Below are 15,887 nucleotides of genomic sequence, written 5' to 3'. Positions count from 1 at the left end.
GCTGAAAGACGTCAGCGTCAATTAAGCGCATTCCGTACATGGTTTCTGGACTATGGTCTGAATTCATGATTCAAATATATTTAATGAATGCACTAAAGAAATTTAAATAATTACTCAGAGCATGCTAGCATTTAAAAGTTTATGTTTCAGATGCAACATTCAGTAATTGATTGTAAAATAAAATCTCACTCAATTATTTTCTGATGTTGGCGCACAGTTATTATAGCCGCATCCCTAGAATGTAATCTGATAAATATTAAATTTAATTATTTAGTGCTGTAACTGTAAGTGCCCAATATCCTAAATAGTGATCTTGACTTTCAAAGTTTTTGAAAATATGAAACTTGTTTATTTAGCAATACCAAAGGCAATAAACAAAGAACAATAATTCTTAAATACTGAAAATGCTGTATAATATGTCTTCATTTCACCGCTCCTCGGTGTGCCTTTTCATATTACGAATTGTTGTCAGATTTATTCAGTATTAAGCGATTCATAACCAAATAGAGAAACGTATTTAGATTTATTTTATGCTTATGAATTTATGCTCCACATATCATAAGTAAACAACGGACAATAGTTTTAATCATTGTACAAAGATTTAATTAAAAACCTCAAACATAAAAGGAGTAATGCTACGTACAAAAAATTTAATTAAATGCACAAATTGTAATATTGAGAAGAAAGTCATGGTCCGTTTACTCGGATGTTTGCCTTTTAAGCCAACTATCATGATATGATGTTCCATGCACAACTCTTCAATTCTTTTAGAAGTATGTTCCACACAAGAAAAGGACCTTACAATAAATCTGAGAAAGGCAATAATTCCAAAACACTCACAAAACAGTTGTGATTTCTTATACTTTGAACATACTCTTAATGCCGTTCATCAATGCTTATTTCTTATAATTATTTTTGTTTCAATTGAAATGAGATTACGTTCCGCACAAGAAAGAACATGCATGCAAGAGCGATAATGCTGTAATTTTGGAGTTAAAGCTTGTATGAAGATATAAGTTAAAGCCCTTACACTCTGTACGTTCCGTTAAAACACTTTATCATGATATGAAAGTTTTACGCGAGACCCTTCAATACTTCATGTGTTATGCTCATCACATGAAGAAAAAAGGCTAAGCAAAACGAAGCAAAGAGAAATAACTCCGAAAGTACTGATAAAAAAGTTGTTGGTCATGTAATCAGCACTTCGCCTCAATGCTGTCCAAGAGTATTGTTTTAGATTTAGGGAGTTATGGTCCACGAGAAAACATTCACTAAAGTGCAATAACTTTTAAATCCTTCAGTTAGAGTTTCGGACCCTGCATTATATACTTTACGTAAATTCCAACAATCATTACATGAAGCTACATGTGTATCCCTTTTATATTTCCCAAGTTATACTCCGCACTAGAAGTGGGGCCGATTGGCGGACGGAAGGGACCGGCTGAAGGACGGACAGACGTACAGATTAAAGTATCGACGGAAGCATACTGAAACTGAAACTGTTTTATTTGATTAAACGCCTATTTTTATGCAAGTACGTGTAAATATAACATAACATTATTAGAAATTGTTAGGTTAAAAGCTTACACCATATACATATAGGTATAATTTAAATCGTATAAACACTTAAAAATAACCAAGCTAAATAGATAAAACAAAACGCTACTTAAATTAAATTAAAATAAGTGAGTAGATAAATAAATGAAGAATTAATGAATGAGTGCATGGATTTTCGGGTTTAAAACACACATAAAATGAGCACATTTAAAATTTTATACATTAAAAACAGTGTGTCGAACTTCCTAAAATCTTCAGGTTTCTTTTGAAGCATACACATCTTAGCTAATTGTATTGAACATATGAATTTGTTCACGAATATTCATATTCTATGGGAAAGTAAAATAAATGACAGGCCCAAACACAAATGTATTTGTACGCACTTACACCTTAAATTGATATATATTTTATCATACGGGCAAACCACTATGTCAACCATGAAACGTTTTTGGTCATTATCATCAATGATGTTGGATCATTACTCTTTTGTTATCATTCGATCGTTTACGACTGGAAAGTTTACTGCAGAGGTTTTTAATCTGATGAATAGGGTGTGTGTCTCTTCAAACGTTTTCTACTGTAAGACATATCCTGTTTATAAAATAACGAATTGCAAGTGCGACGACATCGTTTAGAAAAATATTTCGACAAAGCGTTTCAAAATACATAGAAATGATTTTATGTTCAAAACATATCTGTTTGTTGAAAGACCGACAACAAAAACACCTAAAGAAAGATTGCACGCAAAACGTTTTGATTGAACACGCGTATGCAATTAAAAGAATATGCACATGTTAAACTCGTATACATGTACATGCATGTTATCATGCTTTATTTTGTTATTGATTGCATCTTTGTCTCGCCAGTTTCATACGAACACGGTAAGATCCCTAATCTACTAGTTTAATGTGTTTACCGAAATATATTTGTGCATAACTTTCTTATAACAATTTTACAGCCGTGTGGTATAACAGTTTGAAAACCACGCAAATTTGAGTGAAAATGTAGTAAAAAGTAGGAAGTAGGAAAGTAAAGTAGGAAGCTCTGTTAGAGTTGTGAGCTCTTTTCGTTCATTTTTTAGGCCTCCCGCATGGAGGACCCGTCCATATTGTCCGTTTGGTGAGTCTTACATGTATTATTTTAAAGAGTGCATGATTTATTTATGCTTTAAATAACAACTAAAATAAAGCGAGTGAACACTTTCCCATGGTGCATTTATTTCGTACAATGAATTACGCTACTGGGCCTTAAGTAAGTATTTTGCATGTGTTCGATCCTTCTTCATTGAAGATCTAGGATATTACAATTTCGTTTTACAACGATAGGTTGCAAATGAATATTGATACTAATGGCTCTTTTGATGATGTGATTCATTCATTTGAAGCACACGTCTGGTAAAACTTTATGTATTGGCCAATTCATTTGAATGTCAATGATTCATCGATACAAACTCATCAATGTGTCAATGCAAAGGTAGTATATTCATTTATGCAAATTATGTTTTACAAAAGCGTAGTTGCGTTTGATCTACTCAGTGTACATGTACGACACTCTAGATCAGCAGACGATTAGTTGCATTAATAAATCTTTCCCGGACATAGTCGATGTAACACGATTCGGTCCACGCGCCTCTTCTTGATTGATGGCTGCATGTGCAGTATAAAGAAAGTCTCTGATTTCAAGTTGTCAGACGCCAAAACGATCTCTTACACAACAGTGCATTTTAAGGAGTATTTTGTATTTTGTTCTGCTATCGCAATGGCGCGGACTTCAGCTGGGATTGGTTTATGGGTATTATTGATACTGGTAGCTGTAAACTTATCGGATCAACAACAGACTTCATCTACAGACTCATCAAACAGTACGTCAAGATAAATACTTTTAACTGCGACTTTTGATTGCGAAATCACGTTATTAATGGTACTTAATGAATCTACCGTGTTAGTGTTTCTGTTGAATATTATATTGCAAACAGTTTCAACGTTATGCTTACTGACGCAATATTGTTTCAAATGTAAAATTTAATCTTTATTATGATGTACGTAACAAATATAAGGTATTATCTTGTTTTAATAGTGTAATTATTTTAAATTCAAACAACCACGCCACTTAAATACAGTACAAATGCACGGCATAATTCTTACGTCAGTATTTTGATATATTTTGTTTTGTGCTTTTCCTTCGGGATTTTATTCAGTTACAATTTTTTTGTTTGTTTTAAAGCCAATACGTTTTCACCGTCAAAATTAAATTGAACAAATACTTGCACTGATATTTTTATTCCGAAATAAAACTGTGCAATACATATTTATTTCCAAAGCATGTTTTCACAGAACAATTCGTACAACAAAATGGCGTATTCACACTGTTTCTTACAAAATTAAATCACGGCAAGGAAAAACCTCCTGCACTTTTACTAGTACATTTCATAGGGAAACATTTCTCACTGAATGTTATCAAGCTTTGATGAAATACATGTTTATTGGATCATCTTACTTCAGCCAACAATCCATGGATGCAGATGTTTAACGCATGGCAACAGTTCATGCAACAGAGGTTTCAATTTGGTGGACCGTGGGGCTTCCCAGGTATGAGAATGGGAGATTGGGATGATGATTAGAACGCGACAATGACGTCACACGACATTGGCTTCGACGTGTCAAGGTGTACGAATATGACAATTGTTGGGATCGCATTAAATAATAAAAAATTGTATACTTTTCTACCGATGATTGGTTTTGATTAAGAAACCGATGTTTAAGTTAGATATTTATATGTTTGAAATTTTAAAAAGGATCAGTTATGTTGCTTAGACACGTTCAACGGTTGTGACAGATGTATTAGTTCTAAAACAAACAAGCCGGCATTGTTGGATATGTTGTTAATCTAGGGCACCTTGTTGTATATGTTGTAAATTAATGCTTTTCAAACATTGAGTGATTCAATGTAAAAACAAGTGTGCATGCAATACTTTTTTATAATGTGTAATAAATAAAAATGTTAATTGTCTTTTTTATGTTTATGTTCAATCGTTATTCGTCGCTCTGTTTCGCCTATATTTGTTTCTGTGTTTGACATAAACCAAGATCTGGTTTACATTTGCAGTTTAAAGGGTTTTTATCTCGTGATATAATTTCATTTAGCGTTTATCATGTTTTGGAATGAGTCAGCACTGACATCACACAAAATGGTGCATTACATATTTTGCACATAACAGATAAAAAAATCTTCACAATCGTATCAGACAGCCATACGATCAGACGCTTCCTTTTGATCGACATATTAAACATTGGTTGAACATACATTTGGTTGGCGTTAAAAATATTTGTCAATTTGTTTGATCACTAAGCATATTACATAGCTGATATCAAGCAATTTAACCCATTTATGCCCAGTGGACTCTCCCATCCTTCTAAATTGGATCAATTTATTTCCAGAATTAGTGATGACAGTTATATTCATTTCTATATTTAGAATATTTCTTACAGAAATTCCTTTCAGCAAACAGCGCCTCATGCGGCGTCTCATCTGGGTCTACGCTGTTTGCCAAGGCCTTTTTTGTAGACGCTAGGCACAAATGGGTTAAACATAGTAGGGAAAAAAGCCAGCCCCACATCGATCACACATGTCGGTCGTTCATATATCAGCAATTGAACTAAATGTAAAGTAGTAAGCGGGTTATTTGATATATAACAAAAACTCTTAGTAATGGATGGGTCTTTAAAACTTAGGTTATATAATAATTATTAGCTATAGTTTAGCCTTGATTGTTTATTTCACACATATAGGAACAATCAATCTCGATAAACGCGTATCAGGGAATTAAATAGTGTTGTTCTCTACTAGTTTTTATGCAAGGCATGTTACCAATTTCCCATATATCAATTAGGACATTAACCCATTAATGCCTAGTGGGCTGGCCAATCCTTTTAAATTGGATCAATTTATTTCCAAAAAAAGGGATGTCTAGTATATTTATTTCTATATTTAGAATATTTCCTTTTTTCTAGGCATAAATGGGCTAATAAACAACTCAGCATTACATATCATAATGATTAAAGATGCGGTTAATGACCTGTGACGGTCCATGAAAAGCAACGATGGTTAAAACCGGTTGAACGGAATGCCGATCATTTTACAAAATACACAAGTTTAAATAAACAATAGCCTTAGCAACTAAATGCAGGACGACTAAATTGAAGCCTTCTTTTCAAAAATAAAAAAATAAGGCAAGAGGCCTTCACAATTTTTGTGCATTTTTAAGTTGTTAGTTTTACGTAAAATACTCCATGCATGGTGCCTAAACTGTTTAAGCTAAGTCAGTAGATATAAATAAGGAGTAAGCATGTACATTCCATCGAAAGTCGGGTTTGCTTACCAATTAAAAGGTTATAATCTTAAACACTCGGCCATTCCACTCAGTCATTAGATGGCTGCTTATTCTTAGTCATCTAAGCGGAAAACATGTTCTAAGAAAACAAAAGAAAGAACAGAAGATTTTCAAACGTTTCAATTATTTCGCGTAACAGACACTGGTTATATTTCCTATTTTAAACTGATGCTTACTCATTATATAGAGGATATTTGTTGGATTCGGTGAATTATCGATTTTAATTTACGAGTGATCATATAAAATAATATTTTCACGAGTGAATTAAAATCGATAATCCACCGAATCCAACTAATTTTCTTTTTTTAAATGCTTTTTTCACCGTTAATATACATTGTTTAAGAGTTTGACTAAAGAATTTCGCTGGGATAATGACGTCATTTCGTAAAAAATGACGTAATTTCACACTAAACAGTGAAAAATATCGATACTTTTCACTGATAATTTTGACTGTTTGAAACAGTGAAATTATTAGTTTTAATTCAATGATATTTCTCTATAAACCACCGGAAAGCATAAAATAAAAAACAGTATCTTAAGGTTCTTGCCCATGTCCACTGTGTAGTTTGCTCCGTATGTATAGTATTATATTGTATATATTTTACTCGGTGAAAAAACATGAACAAATTATTCAATTTGTTTAACTCCCAAATATTTTAATAAGGTTCCTTTCCTATTGGAAATCAAAGTTGCTTTTAATCAAACGTAATTTTAGTTATATGAAATCGACATGACACATCGTGACGTCATGCTGCAACTTCGCAATTAATAGACAGACAACGCACCAAATAATAACCCAATAATTTCTGTTGATATTAAGGATATTATTGTACCTTTTTCAACAAACTAAAAGTATGTTTGGGGCGGTCTTTTCAATAGATTTATGGACCTTAAAATGTTTTGATAATATCTACCAAAACACACTTTTGTTAACATTAGTTAATGCTGATATACGCGATTAGCGCTGCTTATGATTTAAAATATGTATATGCCTATACAATTTTATGAACATCATTTTTTGTTATAATCCTTCCGAATGATTCGAATTATTTGTTTTTAACACGATGCCTATGAAAAAGCAGTTCTTCTGGTGCATGACATCAACTGTTGTAATCAAATTATGGAGATTAATCGAATTAGTGAAGTTTAGATGGCAAAGGCAATTTAGACATAATGACGCGTTCTGTATCAATGATGGAATGTTCACAATTAATTATGCACACATTGAACGCTGCACGACTGCGGCTTGTAATACATTCAGTTCAATAGTAAAAAAGCAAGTAATGCATGGATAATGTTAGCGTCAATCTTATCTAATTAAATAGTGGCACGTTGCAGAAAAGGTTTTCTTATTTAAAAGTAAATTACGCAATTTGGAAATGGTCCAATAAATGAAAACGCAGATGACATGAATACACTTTGTGTAGAACAGAACAGTCTACCGATAACAATCTGCCTATGTGGTGTGTTCAGTGGTCTGCTGAATAGCTAACCTTGACCTGCTGAATAGGGTTCCAGGGCCTGGTGAATAGAGGTCCTGGCCCGCACAATATATATATATCTGGCCTGGCGAATAGAGTTTCCTGTCGTGGTCAATATAGTTCCATGGCCTGCCGAATGGAGTATCCTGTTCTGCTGAATATAGTTCCCTGCCCTGCTGAATAAAGTTACCTGAACTGCTGCATAGAGTTGCCTGGTCTTCTGGATAGTACTGAAGGTAGCTAACTGTGTAAGTGTCATCACAAAAGTGATGTATGTTTTCGGTTTGCGGTATACTTAAGTCTCCGGATATCGCCATAGTCCTTATATTGAGTTTACATACCTATCAATAAATGTGTTATGCAATATATATACATTTAAAGTCTATCAGGTAGAAGACATGTATCTACGTAATTGATTATATCGACTTAATGTAATGTAAATGTGAGAGTTTAGTATCATACAGACTCTTCATCAGGCTATTAAATGGTGGCCGACACTTACCTGTCTGATGGATTCATTGCAATAACACAAAGCGCTGAGCTCTCAAAATAGGAACACAACTTCCGTTCCAACACCACTTTTATCATCAGTGCCATCTACGACTAAATTACTGATTACAACAAGTATTTTAACAACAAGTTTTTTTAACAACAAAATATCCGGGATCGGACCTCTCTGAACCGCATCGTTGTAGTCTAAAGTATGTTTTATATGCAACGGGGCGCCACGTTTGCAGGATAAGTTTCGTCATCACGAGCTCGCCCAACAGTTATGCCTTTGTTCAAACCAATTATTAATATGTCTAATGATTTTCACGTTGGTGATACAATCTAGGCTTTGCACACGTACATCCAATTATTTAATAGATATGAAACCGATTGAGACTTTGGGTCACAATTATCTTCGTTTATAACTGATACTTACAAGAAAGCTAAGCCGCATCTGGTGGAAGCATTATCTTTTTGTCTGGGAAACTGCAGCGTATGGGATGACTGGTAGGAGAAGAATCCACCTGCCAAAATGATTTGGTCAATTGTTGTATTGTGTGTTGCAAATTGCTTGAGTTTGGCGACTTACTTTTGCACTGGGTTGTTAACGATAGATAGCACAACGCTGGTGTTGCATTTCAAGTGTTCACAATTTTGCTTAATATCACTACGTATTTCGCTACGGTGAGGGATTCATTTTTTGTTAAGTCTCCCTTTTGCTGTTATATTTGATTAATCTCATTGACATACTAAAGACAACTTTAGCCAACGTTTTGAAGGACAAAATATGTTTCTTAAATTTCGATTCAGGTTATTGCCTTGAGGTAGTCATCAACGGTCAACTGAAAGGATGATAATGGGGATCGCGATAACGGTCAACTGAAAGGATGATAATGGGGATCGCGATAATTAATCCAAATGGTATTGACTTACCGAATTATTTTTTGTTGTTTTTACAATGCTAACCCATTAATGCCTAGTGAACTCTCCCATCCTTCTTAATTATATCAATTTTATTTATAAAATTAGGGATGTCTACTATACTTATTTCTATATTTAGAATATTTCTTACAGAAATTCCTTTACGCAAACAGCGCAGACCCAGATGAGACGCCGCATTATTGCAATGTCCTTTTTTCAGGACGCTAGGCATAAATGGGTTAATGCACAGTTTGTTGCATGGATAGTGTTTTAACTAGATATGTACATAATAAAGAAAGGACCACTTATGAATTCAATTATACATGAATATGACTAAGTTTGCTGATTGTGTTTTGTAATCAAAACAAGCACGTCTTGTGTATGTGTTTTATGCGTTTTAAAGTTGTATTGATTCAATTTAAATGCAATGACTAATGGAATGCGTTTTAAATTATATGTCATAAATCAATATGCTAATTTTCTGTTTTGATATTGGCTATTACTCATAGTTTTTATTGTGCATTGTTTCATATGTGTCACTTGCACTGTTTTGTGTTGCATTTCCTTCACATTACTTCCTCTTATTACATTTTAAAGAAAGAATGGTTTGTTCTCATTCATGGCTTTTAATAACAAATTTACTGTTACAGTGTATCCGCCATTCTTATTGAGGATTTTTTTTTAGAGGAAATGGTATACAATAAATGTTTAACACTATAAATATATTATCTGTAAGAGTGATCTTATAATATTTCGATTTTCACAATAATAACTAACACAAATTGTTCTTCAGCAACCTCTTCTTAAATATAACATGATATAATTTATATTAAAGTTTATGTTTCGTTTATGGTCCAGTTTAAGCATTTGTGTCGGACGGTGCATTTCCGCTTTACGGGCTTAACGTAAGTTAAACATGCCTACGGTTAGCAGATACAACATTCTGTTCACCAGTATATTCAATGGCTGATGACAAAAAGTCTTTACTTACCACAGTTGGGAAGAACTTCATCCCCCGAATCAAACGCATTACTGTCTCTTATTCATACGTCATCCACTAAATTAAATTTTAGCATCTAGTGGTTTATTTAACATTGATTTAGTGCTATCATTTAATATTGTGTTTATATGCAATACTAATAATAAAACGTACGCACTACGAAGAGTAAATACATATGTAAGTTTTAGGACATTTGTTGTGTCTGTATAAAATGACATTTGTCAAAGATCAAAGTGAAATATCACCAGCATATAATACTATAATTATATTATAAGATTGACAAGTTTCATGTTGAAAGAAGTCCTAATTTATGATGCGATTTCATAGGATTTAAAAAGTTCAAGTAAAGTATTCAGATACTAATAGGAATAAAGAATAAACAAGATTTAATAATAATTTAAACCTGTGTCATCTGATAAAAAATTTTATCGCCGTAAACACTCGCTCATCCCGCCTTGTAGTCATTATATATGGTGGCTGATTGTACATCTTGCGGTATCCGTGTCATCTGGCATGAAAACATATACTTGAGCAAGAAGATTATGTAATGATGCAGGTTTAACATCATGTAAAAGATCCATGTGTTTATTTTAATCTTCCAAAATTTCCGGACTTTTCGACTCACATACGTTTATGGCTAATCAGGGACGACACTTTACGCCTAAACTGATTATCCTTTCTTTAAACAAAAAATATCATAAAAGCGAAAGTCTCGTCCCTGATTAGCCTGTGCGGTCTGCACAGGCTAATCTGGGACGACACTTTACGCATATGCATAAAACCCCCTTTTCACAGAGCACGGCTCATATTTATTATATGTATTCACCTGTATCAAATATAATTATTAGATTTTTACTGTACGACAAATGAGCGATTGCTTAGACGATTTAGTTAAAACCGGATAATCAATTATAAAACCTCAAATCAAGAAAATGAGATTTATTTTGAAAATCTACATAAATTGGCGATATAATATATCTTATTGTGATATCATCTATTATCTTAACTATTTTTTTAATTTACCTTATATGTTAACAAAAAAGCAATCGTCTAGGTTAGTGTAGCTCAACTGGTATATTATATAGTTAATAGGTTATAGGAAAAAGATGTTCAACTTTGTGAAGAAAGCATAAAACTTTGTATATAACCAATTTAAGGTATGCTGAATTTAATTAGATGTGAGGACACGCGATTGGATAACTCTTAATGCCCTAAAATGAGGCTCCAAAAGGGAGCCCATTTTCATTTTTTATTTTTGAGTAACATGATAGAAAACAATAACAATACATATTTTGTTCATTTACTATTGTTTCTTTATCTAAAAATATATCAATATTTAATATATCAAACATTTTTATACTACAAACATAGTAAAATTACAAAAATGAGGCCCTAACAGGGGGACAATTCTGAAATAATGATTTACATAGACATATGCTTTAAAATGTCCACTTATTGAGCTTACATAGAATATTTAACATAATTGATTTTAATAAATGCCCTACAACTTTTTAATGCAAAACTAAACAATTCCTTCCCAAAAATTAATGAGGTCCCTAATGGGGAACACTAAAGTAATGCCTCTCTGGTAATGCAAATAATACAAATACTGTTGAATCACTAGACCAATAAAAAAAACTTAAAATAATTAATCATTTTTGCATTATTAATATTTCAAAACAAGTATTACAAATTTAATTATTAAGGTTAAAGCCATATATGAGGCCCTACATGGGAACATACTAATAATTGTTTAGTGTATATCAGCTTCAATACTGAGTATCAGCTTCAATACTGAGTATGAGTAAAATGAGAACATGATTAAGCCAAACAATACGTACTATTATTGTTCATAACTATTCATAAACTTCAGTTCATATCAAATGCGTGATATAACATATTAGAATTATATTTCAATTACAAACTAACAAATGAACTTGATCAAGTCTAAACAACTTCAGTGTTGAATATGTTATCTTAATTATGTTAGGTTCTTGTAAGATTCGATATAAGTTATTGTCTCCTAAACAATGATAATTCAATAGTCTGTTCATGTATGGTTAATGCATAATTATACACATCTAAAATGATCAGTATATCAAAACTCGGAATGGTCGTGAGCAAGTGCTGAAAATCTGTGTTTAGTTTTATTTGTTACAAAGGGTCCTCTTGTGAACTCTTCGTGGACATCGATACTTCTTTCTTCAAGTAAAATAAATTAAATCTTGTGAATGGACAGTCAGCCAACGAGCATCATGAACATGGTCCTTTGCAAACATCCATGGCACCATCTTACCCAGGCATCCTACATACATCTCGTAATTAGCCTCCCTTTGAGATTTCATAAACTGTAAAAGCAGTATTTCAAGCTCCATTGTTTTATTTCAGTACGCACATTGAGGGTGGATATTATCCATCATATCTGATCACTGCTGATAATCTAACTTTTCAGCACTATCTGTGATTCTTTCAGTATACGCGTTATAAGCTTTAAACTCCAATATATAAAGAGCAGTTACCATCACTTGGTGGGCCTACTGACCACACGAAGTACTAGCACCTTTCTGCACGCTGTCAGCTCTACCAGCCGTGGCTACTCCAGCTGTGGTTATTGCTGTAATTCAACCACTATCATATAACCATTCACCAAGGACTTTCAAAAATGCCATCTCGATGTGAAGTCCACCCATTATTATAACATACTTTCTCTCACCGTATTCTTCTGGCCATAACCACTGCATCTGTTTTGCAATAGCATACGGTGGCTGATCTACAGTTAAGACAGGGGTCTGAAGAGGATTCTTGTACTGCGTCGCCTGTATTATAACATCCATGTCATGCTTAATCATAGCAAATGAGTGAGCATTGTCACCAAATAAAGGTAACAAAGCTGTTATTGCCGGGACTGGTGGAATTCTAAACATTTACTTAATAAGCCACGACATAACTGGAGTTTTGTCATTACTATTCATGCTGTACAACTCATTGACATGGTTCAACCACTCATACTGTGATTGGTCAAACTCAATTTGTAAGGTAGGTGGAAGTGAACAGCCTTGGATAACTGGTGGATTTATATGGCTGTGACTCACTGCAACAGGTGGTACTTCTGTATAATTTTCCGACAATTCTTCGATTACCTTTAATTTTACAATACTTTCATGTAATAAATAATTCTGTAAAATCTGATTTTCGCTCTGCACTTGTCAATGGTGTTGAGTTAGGGATATTGCAGTTCCGTGGAAAGAATCCTTTGCTGTTGCCGATGTCGGATTGCGGTCGATATTATCCAAATTACCTGATATAAAGCCATTCTCTTGAACAACCGGTGGACACACCACTCCGCTATCTTCGTACATTGATATAACTGCATTGGCTACAGACGAAACTAAATTTAACGCACGGTCATAGGATACGGAAAGTCCTTTTTCGTACAATACGTCTACAACATCTTTACGTCTGGTTTAGTGTGTACTGTAAGGCCCATATATAAGGGCAACCTTGTCTCTCTATCTTAAGGATGCCGCGTACGAACATGTTTTGAATCTTTCTTTACACGTTTTACAGCATTAAAAACCAGGAGCTTTGTCTTTGAAGAAGCAATATCTTTAAGGTTATATTATGGTCCAGTCTCAAGCCAAAAATCTGTCCCAGAGAATATCATTTCAACTAGCATATTTAAAGATTTGGACAGATCTTGATACTGGGCATTAATCAAAGAGCCTTTGGATTCATACTTTTTGCTAAAGAGGTCTTTATTGTACAATACTTGCAGCTCGAAATAAGGTGACAGCTTCATTGTCGTGATTTATACTACTTGCACAAAGAAAAGCACCACCAATGTCTTTCTTAAATGACAATACAACCTCATAGTTACTCTTGTTGGCTTCTAATGATGGTCTCGTTCTCAATATTTTCTCTCTCAAGTTAGTGTTATTAATTCGTTTTGGTACAGTACCACCCAGACTTAAAATGCGGTCATGGTATAATTTCACCAGATTTGAAAGTTAAAATATATGACTTGTGTGAACTGAAACATTATGAAACTGTTCAATATAATCTATAAGTTCCGCAACAGCAATGGTCTCAGGGGCAATGTCCGTATGCGAGGTTCCAAGCACATTTTGTGCAGATTCAAACTTCCTATACTGATTGTACAATGCTGTTAAACAGTTTTTGTGATACACTGCGTTAAAGGCAGCCGTATCACCACATGATAACTTCATAAGTAGCTTCGAATCTGTACGGTCATGGGCAATTTTACGAATTTTTGCATCTAATGATAATGTTTCGACCCTGTGAAAATCTCCAAATATAACACTATCACAGAAGCAGCATGTCAATACAGGAGCTGTGTTTGATTCTGAACTATAACTAGCTGTTTCCGATGTGCTATATCTCAACTTTTTCTTAACTGGACTCATATTTGACAACTGATCACAAGTTTGAAACTTTCATTTCTTCGGAGCCCTTTCAACCTTCTGGCTGTTGCATGCTGCATAACAATTTTTATGCTTCTTTGCTTTATTTATAACTTAAGTTGTCTCAATGCCATCACCGTTATCCATTCTGTTTACATCTACATAAGACGGAAGGGCATTAAGATCAGATAATGTCTAAATTCTTCTTGCTAACTCATGATAAGTTCATTAGTATCATATGATTTCTTATAATTATTTGTTGGGTCGGTGAGAGGTTCGTTTGTCTTTAACTGACAAAATAAACACAACTTCCAGTCAGTAGGCACCTTTTCTTCGCGTACCTCTGAAGGTCCAGACAAACTTGCATGTGTGACCATTTGAGCCATGGTTATTATAATTGTTAGTAATATCAGATGGACTACATCCATATTGTTAGTAAGCCCCACAGCCAACATAGAAATTCTGTAAGCAAAACAAAAAATTGTTGACGTATGGAGAAATGTCATTTCTTTAGATTTATACCTAGACTGTACATAATTTCTAGAACACAATGATAAAGCTTAGCCTTCGTTTTAAACTATTTTTGCATATGGGTACCGACATAACAAATAGAACTGATATATATTTAAAATAGTTTTATTTATTATTTATTACATGACCAGTACTAGCATCAAATTTACTTAATCATCGAAACCCTAGCTTTTTTCACTTAGATCGTTGTAAAGACTATTTTTTTATCAGTGTCATTAATTATGTTAGTGTTAGAATTGAACAATATTCTTATCCTTCACTAAACATAACAATAGAAAGAAATATTATTACCTGATCATCTTTTAATCAATGGAAAACAGTCAGTGAAGTTTGCAGTGACACATGTTTACAAATGGGGTTTTGGATACTAAGGAGAGTAAACTTTGTAAGTCTTGTAAAAGGTGAAGTACCAAGTGCAATATCAAATATTGAGCAAATAAGGTTTAATATAATGATTAAACTATAGATTTGAACTGTTGGTAAATTATCTACATATGTTAATAGACAGATATTCTTTAAATACCGATATTTCAGTCAGTTTAACTATGTATACGGTCTGGCAAATACACCAGCATGTCCTCTTTCAAATACTTTATGGCCAGTGTAAACACGAGCAATGCTTCTATTGGTCTGTTAGTTTTTTTCGCTCGGCATTCCAGATTTTCTGACCTTTAAATATATGGCATTATACATCATTTATAGTTAAACCGTTGCTGATGTTAATCCAGTATACATGATAACTTATATATAATTATACAATAACATGTTTACACTCTGATTGATAGTATAAATAAATATCTTAATGCATTAACACAAAAAAACAATGAGTAACTTTATTATTTAACCTTCATTTTCTGCGATCATTATAAGTTCTGCATTATCCAAGGCGGTGACACCAGTACTTGTATTTCTGATTGTATTTCGTGTCACATTGCTTGAAAATCGGTTCCTTGTCATAAATAATGACTTTTTCAATTTTGCAATCTTTCTTCTGCGGGTACATTTAAAGATCCCTTTGTACAGATGTGGTTGATGTATACACTTGAATATTTATATTTTTATTGAATTACACTTAAAATCGGTATGTTTATATCCTA

This window comes from Dreissena polymorpha, chromosome 8, assembly GCF_020536995.1.
Source record: "Dreissena polymorpha isolate Duluth1 chromosome 8, UMN_Dpol_1.0, whole genome shotgun sequence".
NCBI lineage: Eukaryota > Metazoa > Mollusca > Bivalvia > Myida > Dreissenidae > Dreissena > Dreissena polymorpha.
Note: the sequence above shows the minus strand (reverse complement) of the source record.